The 11789-nt window shown below is 38.2% G+C and overlaps 1 pseudogene; it reads left to right on the top strand.

Annotated features, from left to right (window-relative positions):
• Nucleotides 1–5380: 5380 nt before the first annotated feature.
• On the top strand, nucleotides 5381–5838 carry LOC101586397 (annotated as a pseudogene).
• The last annotated feature ends 5951 nt before the right edge of the window (nucleotides 5839–11789 follow it).

The following is an 11789-nucleotide window of genomic DNA, read 5'->3' as shown; positions in this document are numbered from 1 at the left end:
AAAAAAAGTTATTTATTCTTGTATATAAGATATAGGTAAATACCTTATATGTCATTTTCAAACATTTTCTCCCATTCTGTGGGTTGTTTTGAAATTTTCATTGATTGAATTGTTTTTTAGGGGAGGTTTGATTTTTGGTTTTGGTGCCAAGGACTATACCCAGGGCTTCCAGCTTGCTAGGCAAGCATTCTACTGCTGAGCCAAATCCCCCGCTCCTGTTCTTACAACTTTCTTTATGAGACTCTTTGAAGTACTAAGGTTTTATATTATTATTATTATTATTTTCTTTTAATATGTGCGGTACAGGGTCTAACTACACAGATCAGACTTGTAGTGATCCTCCTGTTTCAACCTCCCCAGTGCTGGGATTACAGGCGTGCCCAGACTCTGGGCACCACGCCCAGACTCTGGCTGGCTGTGCATGTCCAGCAGTGGTGCTGGAGTGGCATGGGGAACTAGGGATTCTACCCCATATAGTGTTTTTTTGTTTTTGTTTTTATTTTTATTTTTATTTTTATTTTTATTTTTTTGGAACCAGGGCTTGAACTCAGGCCCTTGTACTTGCCAGGGAAGCACTTATTCCCCTGAGCCATCTCCTTGCCCCCAACACCATAGAGTTTTAAGTTTGATGAAATCCAATTTATTTATTTTCCTCTTGTTCACTTTGATCCATGTCACATTGCTTAGTCTAGGTATTGAAGATTTACACCTTTCTTATAAAAGATTTATGCATATTTAAGTGGTTATATTTAGTTCATCAATCTATTTTGAAGCAACCTTTTCAGAGAGATGAACTTCTGCAATATTACATTTTGAGGTTTTTATTCTTATTGCTATTACTACAAAGATCCAGAGCATTTTGATTAATTCATTCAGGAATCCTCCAAGAAGGCTACTGAAGGAAAAAGTGAAGGTACATATAATTAATATGAGGAATAAAAAGCAAACTATCATTACATATGTTTCAGACATTAAAAACAATAAAACAAATTTATGAAAAAATAGGCAAATTAACTTAAACAGTTATGTGATATGAAGAAATACTTCAAAAATTGTAATTTATCTAAGCTAGACTTAAAATTATTATTAATTCCCTCCAAATTGATAGACAGATTTAGTAAAATCTCAATCATCATTCCAATAGGCTTTTATAGAAACCATATTGCACCTCCAAACTTCAGATGGAAATCAAAATATCTTAAATATCTAAAACAATCTTGAAATTTCAGAACAAAATTGGAGTGCTACTTCCTGATTTCAAGATGTGCAAGACTATAAATGTATAGTACTCAAGATTGTGGGATATTGGTATAAGGGTAAAAAAATGGATTAATGGAACAGACAGAGACTAGAAATTATACCATATGAGCCTGAAAATAGATCAGTTTATAATGCAAACATAATTCATTGGAGAATTTTCAACAAAGGCTTCTGGACACACTATGTGTACATATGAAAAATAATAACTTGATAAAAGTGACTGAAGCAGAAACAAAAAATTATTAATAGTGAATTAACTATTAAAGAAGTTGAATCAGTACTGTTTTATTTCCACAGAGGAAACTTCTTTTGCAATTTTTGCTTAGGTATTTAAGAACTAAGTGGTCAAAATTGCTTACAACATTTTTCAGAAATGTTTTTCATTTTTATTTTTATTTTTCTATTTTTTGTGGTACCAAGGATTGAACTCAGAACCTTGTGCTTTCCAGGCAAGAGCTTATTCTACTGAGCTATCTTGCTGGCCCCAGAATTGTTTTTAAATGGTGGTAATACTTGTCAATTAATTTTATAAGATTAATACATTCTTAATCTAAAAACTTGTGAAAAACAGTGTTGAGAAAGAAAATTTATAAACTGATCTCATTTGTGAATAAAGATGAAGAAATCTTTAAAAGTTATATGAACTCATATCTAGCAACATATTAAAATATGGAATAATCGAGTTGAGGTAATACCCAGGAGGCAAGGTCAATTGTATTTCAAACAATGAGTGTAGTTCCTGACAATCACAAATCAAAAGAGAAAAGTTACACAAGCACTCTACTTCACACAGACAAAGAGTATACCTTTTGCTAAAGTTTAGTGCCCTTTTCCAACTTGGGCCCGGCAGAATGGCTCCTGCAAAGAAGGGTGGCGAGAAGAAGAAGGGTCGTTCTGCCATCAACGAGGTGGTGACCCGAGAGTACACAATCAACATTCACAAGCGCATCCACGGAGTGGGCTTCAAGAAGCGCGCCCCTCGGGCACTTAAGGAGATCCGGAAGTTTGCCATGAAGGAAATGGGGACTCCCGATGTGCGCATTGACACCAGGCTCAACAAAGCTGTGGGCCAAAGGAATAAGGAATGTTCCATATCGTATCCGAGTACGGTTGTCCAGGAAACGGAATGAGGATGAAGATTCACCAAACAAGCTGTATACCTTGGTAACCTACGTACCTGTTACCACGTTCAAAAATCTCCAGACAGTGAATGTGGATGAGAACTAACTTGGAAATAAAATTACAGAACTGCAAAAAATAAATAAATAAATAAAATAAAGTGAAGTGCCCAGTCACCACAGAGTGGGAACGGGATCCAGGGGCTCCTGGAGTGCTAGACACAGGCTGCTTGTCTTTTCTTCCAATGATCCATCTCAGACATGTTGTTTCTAATTTGTTGCATGATTAGGTGGTCATTTGTGGTTCCTTTTTTGATCCACAATATTGTATGTATTTATGCATTAAAATATAATAATTAGATACATATGTATGATATATAATGATCAAATCAAGGTAATGAGAATTTCCATCTCAAACAGTAGCCATTTATATGTATGGCATAGCTTCAGATTCATTTTCTAGTTATTTCAAAATATATCAGAGATTTGATATACGCTAAAGTTACCCGAATGGGCTATGGAACACTAGAATTAATTCATCTTGCCTGTATTTTGATACACCTTATCTGAACCCTTTATAGGTTTGAATGACTACTCTTCTCATTTTTTCTGTGAGATTGATTTTTTAGTTTCTACAAATGCACAATAAAATTCTTGCATTTGTCTTTATGTGCTTGGCTACTTCACTTCACACAGGTTGATCCATTTTGATGCAAATGACAGGATTCCAATCCTTGTTATGACTAAATAATATATCATATTTTGTGTACCACTTTATTTTATTCATTCATCAATTGATAGACACCTTAGTTGATTCTATATATTGGCTATTGTTAATAGTGCTGCAATAAATATGGGAAGCAAGTATTTACTTCATTTAATGATTTTTTGTCCTTTTCATGTATACCTAGTAGTGGAAATCCTAGGTTATATGGTAGTTTTACATATAGTTTATGAAAAAAACTCTATTTTTTAAAACATATTTGGTTGTTACAGGGTCTCACTATGCAGCTCAGACTCAGTGATCCTCTTGTTTTAAGCCTCTCTAGCGCTATGATTACAGGTGTGTGCCACTATGCCTGGACTGTGTTGCCTGGCTCAGCCAGCCCTATAGGTGGGGCTAGCATGGCATATGGTGCCGGGATCAAACCGCAGCACCTGCACTTGCCTAAGCAGGTGCTTCAGTCTACTGAGTTATCTCACTGGCCCCTATATAAAGGTTTTCTATAGTGGTTATATTAATTGACCTTTTACTAACTCAGTATAAGGACTCTGCTTTCTTTGTATCCTTACTAGCATTTGCTCTCAGTTCTTTTGTTTGTTTTTTTTGTGTGTGTGTTTTAGTTAAAAGCCATTTCTAACATGTGATATGATATCACATTGTGATATCAATTTGCATTTCCCTGGTGATTAGTGATACTGAGCATTTTATCATTCACTCATTAATCATTTGTACTTGTATTTATTCTTTTGAGAAATACCTATTCAGATCATTTGCATCTTTTGTAGTGTTTTGGAGTGAAGTCGTTTTAAGAGGGAATTTCATACCGATAAGTGCATATGTCAAAATAAGAGAGAAAGGTTTCAAATTAACATAAAACTGTTGTTGTACTTTACAAAGGCAAAAAGAAATGAGACCCAAAATTAATGGAAAGAAAGAAATAATATAGATTAAAACAGAAAGAACCATTTGAAGCAAAAAAGATCAATGAAATAAAAAATTGATAGTTAAAGATAAACATAGCACACAACTTTTATCCAGGCTGACAAAAGAAAAAAAACTAATTACATAAAATTGAACATGGAAAAGGAAACAGTAACAACCACAGACTAGACTTATAAAAGATCATAATAGACTGATGTGGACAATTATAGGCTAATCAATTGGAAAACTCAAAAGAAATAGATACATTTCTGTACATGTACAACCTACCAAGATTAAGTCAGGGGGAAATAGAAAATCTAAACAGACCACTAATGAGGAAAAAGATTGAAACAATAACTAAAGACCTTCATCAATGAAAAGTATAGGCTCTGATAGCTTGACAATCAAATTGTACAAAGCATTTAAGGATTAATGAATTTGAATCCTTCTGAAATCATTTCAAAGAAAATGAAATATGAGGAACTCTTTCAAAGTGTTTTACTGAGGTCAGTATTATTCTGATACCAAAGTCAAAGACATAATAGGAAAGAAAATTACAAACAGTGAACATAGATACAAAAAATACCAAAATACTAGCAAAGAGAATTCAACAGTATATCAAAAAGATTAAACACATTATACACTATGGATTAAGTGGAATTTCTCCCAGGAATGTAAGGATGATTGCCATGTGAAAATCAATAAAATAATATATCACATCAACAGATTTAAAGACAAAAACCAAATGATCATCTCAATAGACCCAGAAAAAAATCCATAAAATTTAATATACATCCATGATAAAACCTCAACAGATTAAGCACAGAGTTCATATACCTGTACACAGTAAAGGCTTTATATGAAAAAAACCCACAGCTAATATACTATATGGGGAAAATCTGCAAGGACTTCCCTTCAATGAACTAGAACAAGACTATCCACTTGGACCACTTTCATTTAACCTACTATTGGAAGTGTTAGGCAGAGTGACTAGGCAGGAAAAAGAAAGGACATCTAAATTGGACAGAAAGAAGTCAAATTTATCCCTGTTGCAAATGACATGATTTGATTCATGGAAAAACATAATAACATCATAAAAAACTAATAGAAGGGTAGATAGCTCGGCAGTCTAAGTGCCTGCCTGGCAATTGCAAGGACCCAGGTTCAATCCCCAGTAGTGCATGCCGCACTGACCCCAAGTCTGAGCTTCTTAGTGAGACCTTGTACCAAATAAATAAATAAAAGATTAAAAAAATAACAGAATGTTGTTTAAAAAAACTAATAGAGCCCCACTGCTAGGCCATGGAAACTGTGGCACAGTAGAGTCTGTGGTATAAGAATCGTGGGGGCGGTGGCCATGGAGGCCGTGATAAACAACCTGGTGTCTGTGGATGATCTGATGAAGTCTCAAAAGAAATTTCAGTCTGAGAAAGCAGCAGGTTCAGTGTCCAAGGGCATGCAGTTTGAGTACGCCTGGCACCAGGTGCGGAGCAAATACAATGATGACATCCGGAAGGGCATTGCGCTGTTGGAGGAGCTGCTGCCCAAAGGTAGCAAAAAGGAACAGTGGGATTAGGTCTTCTTCCTGGCTGTGGGCAACTACCGGCTCAAGGAATATGAAAAGGCCCTAAAGGACATGTACGGGCTGCTGAAGACAGGCCCTAGAAAAACCAAGAAAAAGAGCTGGAAAGGTTCATTGACAAGGCTATGAAGAAAGATGGCCTGGTGGGCATGGCCAGCATTGGTGACATGGCCCTGGGCATGGGAGGACTAGCGGGACTCATCAGACTTGCTGTGTCCATGTCCAAATCCTGAAGGAGACTACACATGCTCCTCTGCCCATGCCCCAAAGGGCACTTCCCAGAGATGAGCCATCCATCCATCCTTGCGGGCCCTTCCCTGTTCTCCCTGCACCCTTGTCATTGTTCTCAGGAGCCTTCCATCTCTGCTTCCCTGAGATTTGTTCTGTAGCCCCAGGTTGTGTGGTTTGGGATGAGTGTAAATAAAATTGAGTCAAACTTGGGGGGGGGGAAACTAATAGAGCTAGTAAATTAATTATGTAAAGTTATATGATACAAAAGAAATGTAGAAAAATAGCAGCATTTTCATACCTTAGTGATGAACTTGCTAAAAATGCAATCAGGAAAACAATCGCACACATAGTAGTACAAAAAACTTAGGAATCACCTTAGAATCATTTTTAAAATTTCATTTTTCAGAAATTTAAGAAATTTTAGGGGCTGGGGAGATGGCTCAGTGGAATAAGTGCCTCCCTCGCAAGCACAAGGGCCTGAGTTCAATCCCCGGTTCCACAAGAAAAGAGAAAAGAAAAAAAAAAGAAAGACTAAAGAAATTTAAGAAATTTCCTAAGGGCTGGCCAAATAGCTCAGCAGATTAAAGTGCCTGTAAGCAGATACAGGGGCTGAGGGTTTGATCCCCAGGCCTGCCATGCCAGCCCCACCCCCCAGGGTGTGCTGAGACAGCAATTGAGCCTGGGTGTGGTGGCACTTGCCTGTAATCTCATCTCTTGGGAGGCTGTAAACAGGCAGATCACTATGAGTTGGATCTAGTAGTGAGACCCTGAATACCTTGTAGACCCTTCCCTAAAATAAAAAAAGAAATTTCCTTCATATCAGTGTCTATTTCTTGAATATTATTGCATTCTTTTTTGAGTTATTATAGTTCTTTGCTTTTTCATATTTCTTGTGTCCCTATGTTAATGTCTTGTACATCTTGTATCTTGTATGTCTTGAATAATAGTCATGTCTTCCAACTATATGGAGTGACTTTCATAGGAAAAGACTTCTTCATGTAGATAGGATATGGGTGTCAGTTGGTAGGTGAGAGGTAAAATAGTATAAGGTATGAAATTCAGCAATATACAAGAGAATACAGACAGACAATGCTCTGAAGTGATGGAAAATTCATGAGATAAATGAGACACTGAAGAAAGATGGAGATCATACAAAAAGAACCAAACAGAAAACTTCATTGAAATAAAAAAGGCATTTGAGATCTTCAACAGCAGACTATATTCTGGCTTTTCTTTCAAGAGAGTCCATAAATATAGCCAGGCTCTATGTGAATTGTTCAGTGGTAATGAGCATCAGTAGTGTCTACAAGTCTGGATTGCACCTTTTCATGGATGTAGCATAGTGCAACGTGGTGGTAGTGTGTGTGAGATTCCAAAGATGCAAGTCCTCAGGGCCTCAGGCCTTGCACAGTTGAGCTCTGATGATACAGTGATTTGTGGCAGTGGTAGCTGCAATCCCAGAGCTCTGGGGAGTCTGACTATGGGAGCCAAGAAAGTAGGCCCACCTAGTAGAGAATGGTGTCTAGTAGTGGCTCCTTTCTGAAGATGACATAGTGTTAGAGTAGGGCACTCTATTCAGCCCTCATGGGTCTCTTCTCTTCTTGAGCATGTTTTAAGTGTTAATTTTTACATATGGTGTGAATTAGAGGCACACTTTCATTGTTTTGTGTGTGGATATCCAGTTGTCCCAACACCATTTGTTGAAAAGAGTAATCTTTCCCCATCAAATGGTCTTGGCCTTATTGCTGGAAATCAAATGACCATAGATGTATAGGTTTATTTCTGGATATTCTTCCATCAATCTATGTCTCTACCTTTACACCAGTATCATATTTTCTTGATTAATGTAGATTAGCATTACATTTGGAAATCAGAAAGTTGTGTGTATATTCTTTGTCATCTGTGACTGCTGAAGTCTTTACTCAGCTTTGTGATCAGTTAATAATTGAATAGAGATTGCTTCAAACTCCTGGTACCAATAAGTGTCTTGGTGTGAAGAGTTTTCTTAGTGTTTATACTGTATTGAGAAAAGCCTGCACCACACGGGTCATTGACAAGTTGGCCTTACCCTTCATTTCTTGACCATAGCCTCAAAGTCAGTCTGAGAGGTGAACTTAAGGCTTCTTCAGGTGTTTTCTGAGCGCTCACACAGCTCTGGCAATCTGCAAAGTCCCCTGAAGGCATGTGGCCTTCTGTATTAATATAATGGAATATTTTGAAATCCTGCAGTGGACCTTGTGTCTCGTATTTTTCTTTAAAGTTTTCTTTCTGTTAGCTTCTTGTGTGAGCCAATTATTATTACTGCCTCAGGCAGCTGCAGTGTTAAAAAATGTCTACTGATTGTTTTTGACAAATACCTCAAAAGAAAAGGCTATTCACACTGGGCAAGTTTTGAACCTGGTCAAATAAAAATAAGCTTGCAAGTGGGGCTTTCCTGGGCATTTATAGTCAGATTTTAAAAAAGACAACTTCAGTTCGGCCTGGGAAAATTAATGAAATATTGTCTCAAAACATAAAAGGCTAGGGATGTAGCTTACTGGGTATGTGTTGCTGGGTTCAATACCCATTATTCCCCACACACGAGTACACATACGTGACAGTTCTCTAAGACTTTGCCCTTGAAAGCACTCTGTTTCCATTCTGATAGCTGTTAAACTTGTTTTTGCTGTGAATGTGGGCTGCTAGTCCACAGGCTAATATCTATAGGTGGGGAGAAAAGTATTACACTAAGTGAAGTCCCATTGTAGCAAAGCTGATTTTTCTTTTTAATGTATTTAGTACAAGGTCTACAGGGTCTCACTACACAGGTAGAACTCATAGTGATCCTCCTGTTTTCAGCCTCGAAAGCGCTGGTTTTATAGACCCGCACCACCACACCCAGTCTCAATCACAGTCTCAGCATACCCCAGGGGCAGGGCCAGCACAGCAGGGTGGGGATTGAACCTGGGCCGTCACCCTATACCTAAGCAGGCGCTTTAGTCTGCTGAGCTATCTGGCTGGTCGAAGCTCACAGTTCTTAATAACATTCAGCTATTTTTTCTTAATGAGATCTCTCTGGACTTCTGTAAACTTTTGGTTAATTTCTAGGGTTCTGAAGCAGTTGTTTTTATGCTTTTGTTTATTGACTCATTGCTTTTATGAAGGACACTTTCTGGGATTCCCTTCACAATTCTTTAACTCATCTAGATTGGAGATCTTAAAATCCAATGTCTCCATCTTCACACCATGTAATGTTAGGTCAACTTATGCTACTTTCTAGGAGTTGAAAATACTAGAAAATATGTGCTATTTCTCAGCATAAAATGGTTGAGATTTCCACAAGTTGAGGATATGTGAGTAGTATCTTTAGTTGCATTGTTGTAGCCGCTGTGATGGCCTGAAACAAAATGTTTCTGTTTCATGGTCATTTTGACTTTGAGGAAGAGCCAGAAGTTATGTGGTGCCAGATCCAATGAAAAGGCAGATGAAATCACCCCATACTGTTTTCACGAGCCTGCCTTTCCATTGGATAGCCCTTGGCAGCAGCACTCACCGTGCAGCAGTTTTTAAATCACTGCATTCAAAGACACTCATGAAAAAGGACTTTCAGAATTGCTTCAGAAAGTGGCGTGAACAATGGGATAAGTGTGTTTAAAGTGAAGGGAAGTATTTTGAAGGGAATGAATGGCAATGTGTCCTTTACTGTAAATTTTCTTAATTTACACAGCCGTCTTCTATTTTGATCACCCTTTATATATGTTCCTTACCCATAAAATAGAATGTGAAAATTGGAAATTTTATCTTAAAATTGTTGTTGAAAAATATGCATGGCAAATACCATCACACTAAATGGATATGTTGAATTTTCGCAAATGGGTCATGCTCAATGCATGATAAAATGGATTCTGCAGCCCTTAGCTCATCAACAATCCTCCATTCACACCAGAAGGATGACACTGATCAGGTAAGGTAATTGATGAGTGAGGAATAATTTGAAGACTGTTATAATGATATGCACTTCTCCTTCCACTCTCCTTGTGTGCAGGGCAAATTAAAGAAGCTTCAAGAGAAGCAAATATTCTGAGCTCTATATGTCTCCTCTAGACTTTGGAGGACACTTAATATGTGTCCTTTAAGGTCCAGAAGACCTAAAGGGTCATGAATGAGACTTCCATAGGAAAATAAATTTAAAGACCAGGTGGAGTTGTGTGTGCATGCAAAGCAAAGAGAAATGGCTGCAGGAGCAGGCAGAACTGTAAGAATTTAGTGGGGCACGCTGGGCATGGTGATGTAAGCCCAACATTCTAGCGCTGAAAGAGGCTGAAGCAGAGGGATTGCAAATTTGAGCAATTTAGTAAGACTCTGCCTGCAAATAAAATAAATAAAGAGGGCTAGGAATTTAGCTCAGTGTAAAGGCCCTGGGTTCAATTCCCAGTATCACATGCACACACACAAAGATAGGGCAAAATTACAAAGTATTTACTATGGGCCAGAAGGAATTGTAAGGAAGATATCCAGGCTTGAAGTTTCTGGAATGGCCCCCTCTTTGCAAAGGCAAGGTGATTATTATAATTTCAAGTATCTGTGTAGAATTACAATTGAGAGCTGAAAAGTACATCTAGTCCAGATAACAGTATCATTAACCAGAACAGACAATGAGAGACATAACTGGTAGGAAAGAGAATTTTTCTTTTTTAGGAAAGAAAATTTTTGAGTTTGAGTTTCGATGTAATTTTTGTAACTTAGCATAACAATGATTATTTCATTTTTATTTTATTTTATTTTGTGGTACCAGGGATTGCACTCAGGACCCTGCACTTGCCAGGCAAGAGCTTATTCTACTGAGCTATCTCCCTGGCCCAATTATTTCATATTAAAGGGGACTCTCCTACCTTCTTTTAACATATTAAGTATTTCCAAAGTATTTCCAAATAGCACTATTTGCCCTGGGCCTTGTATTCTCCACTAAAATTAGAAATCAAAAGTCCTAGATTTAGAGTTTGCTCCATCACTAAGTTGCAGAGGACGTTAACCACTTTGTACCTCAGTTTCTTCACTGTAAGATATAGCTAATAATTTATATGATTGTGGTGATAAGGGGGCATAAATTAATCTATGTAAAAATATTTTAATAAAGCCTTACACCACAGCAACCATTGAAAAAGAGTAGCCATGGCCCTCCGCTATCCCATGGCCGTGGGCCTCAACAAGGGCCACAAGGTGCCTAAGAATGTGAGCAAACCAAGGCACAGCCGGCACCGCGGACACCTCACCAAACACACCAAGTTCGTGCGGGACATGATCCGGGAGGTGTGCGACTTTGCCCCCTATGAGCAGCGCACCATGGAGCTGCTCAAGGTCTCCAAGGACAAGCGCGCCTTCAAGTTCATCAAGAAAAGGGTGGGGATGCACATCCGCGCCAAGAGGAAGCGTGAGGAGCTGAGCAACGTGCTGGCCGCCATGAGGAAGGCAGCTGCCAAGAAGGACTGAGCCCCTCCGGAATAAAGCTTTGCAGGAAAAAAAAATTAATAAAACCAAATTAAAGATTTATTACAAATTGTCTTACTCTGATTTCTGTTGCTCTAACAAAATGCCTGAGATGGGGTAACTTAGAAGGAACAGAAGTTTACTGGACTCAGACTCTTAGAGACTGAAAAGGCCAAGAGTACAAAATATTCACTATGAACCAGAAGTAATCCTAAGGAATATATCTAGCCTTGAAGCTTCTCAGTCTTCCAAAGTGTGAGTCAAATAGACCTGTATTGTTTATAAAGTCACCAGTCACTGGCATCTGCTGAGCATCTGGTGAGAGGATTCTTGCTCCATCATAAGTGTAGGACAGCATTACATGGTGAGAAATAAGAACACTGTTTCAGTTCACTTCCTCATCCTATAAAACCACCATTCCCATCCTGGCCCCACACCCTGATGGCATGGCCTTAGCTGGAACTAATTGGCTCACAAAGGCCCTATC

This window comes from Octodon degus, unplaced genomic scaffold (genome assembly GCF_000260255.1).
Source record: "Octodon degus isolate 3935 unplaced genomic scaffold, OctDeg1.0 scaffold00063, whole genome shotgun sequence".
Classification (NCBI taxonomy): Eukaryota; Metazoa; Chordata; class Mammalia; order Rodentia; family Octodontidae; genus Octodon; species Octodon degus.
The sequence above is the reverse complement of the archived record's forward strand: the minus strand, read 5'-3'. Positions and strand labels throughout refer to the sequence as shown.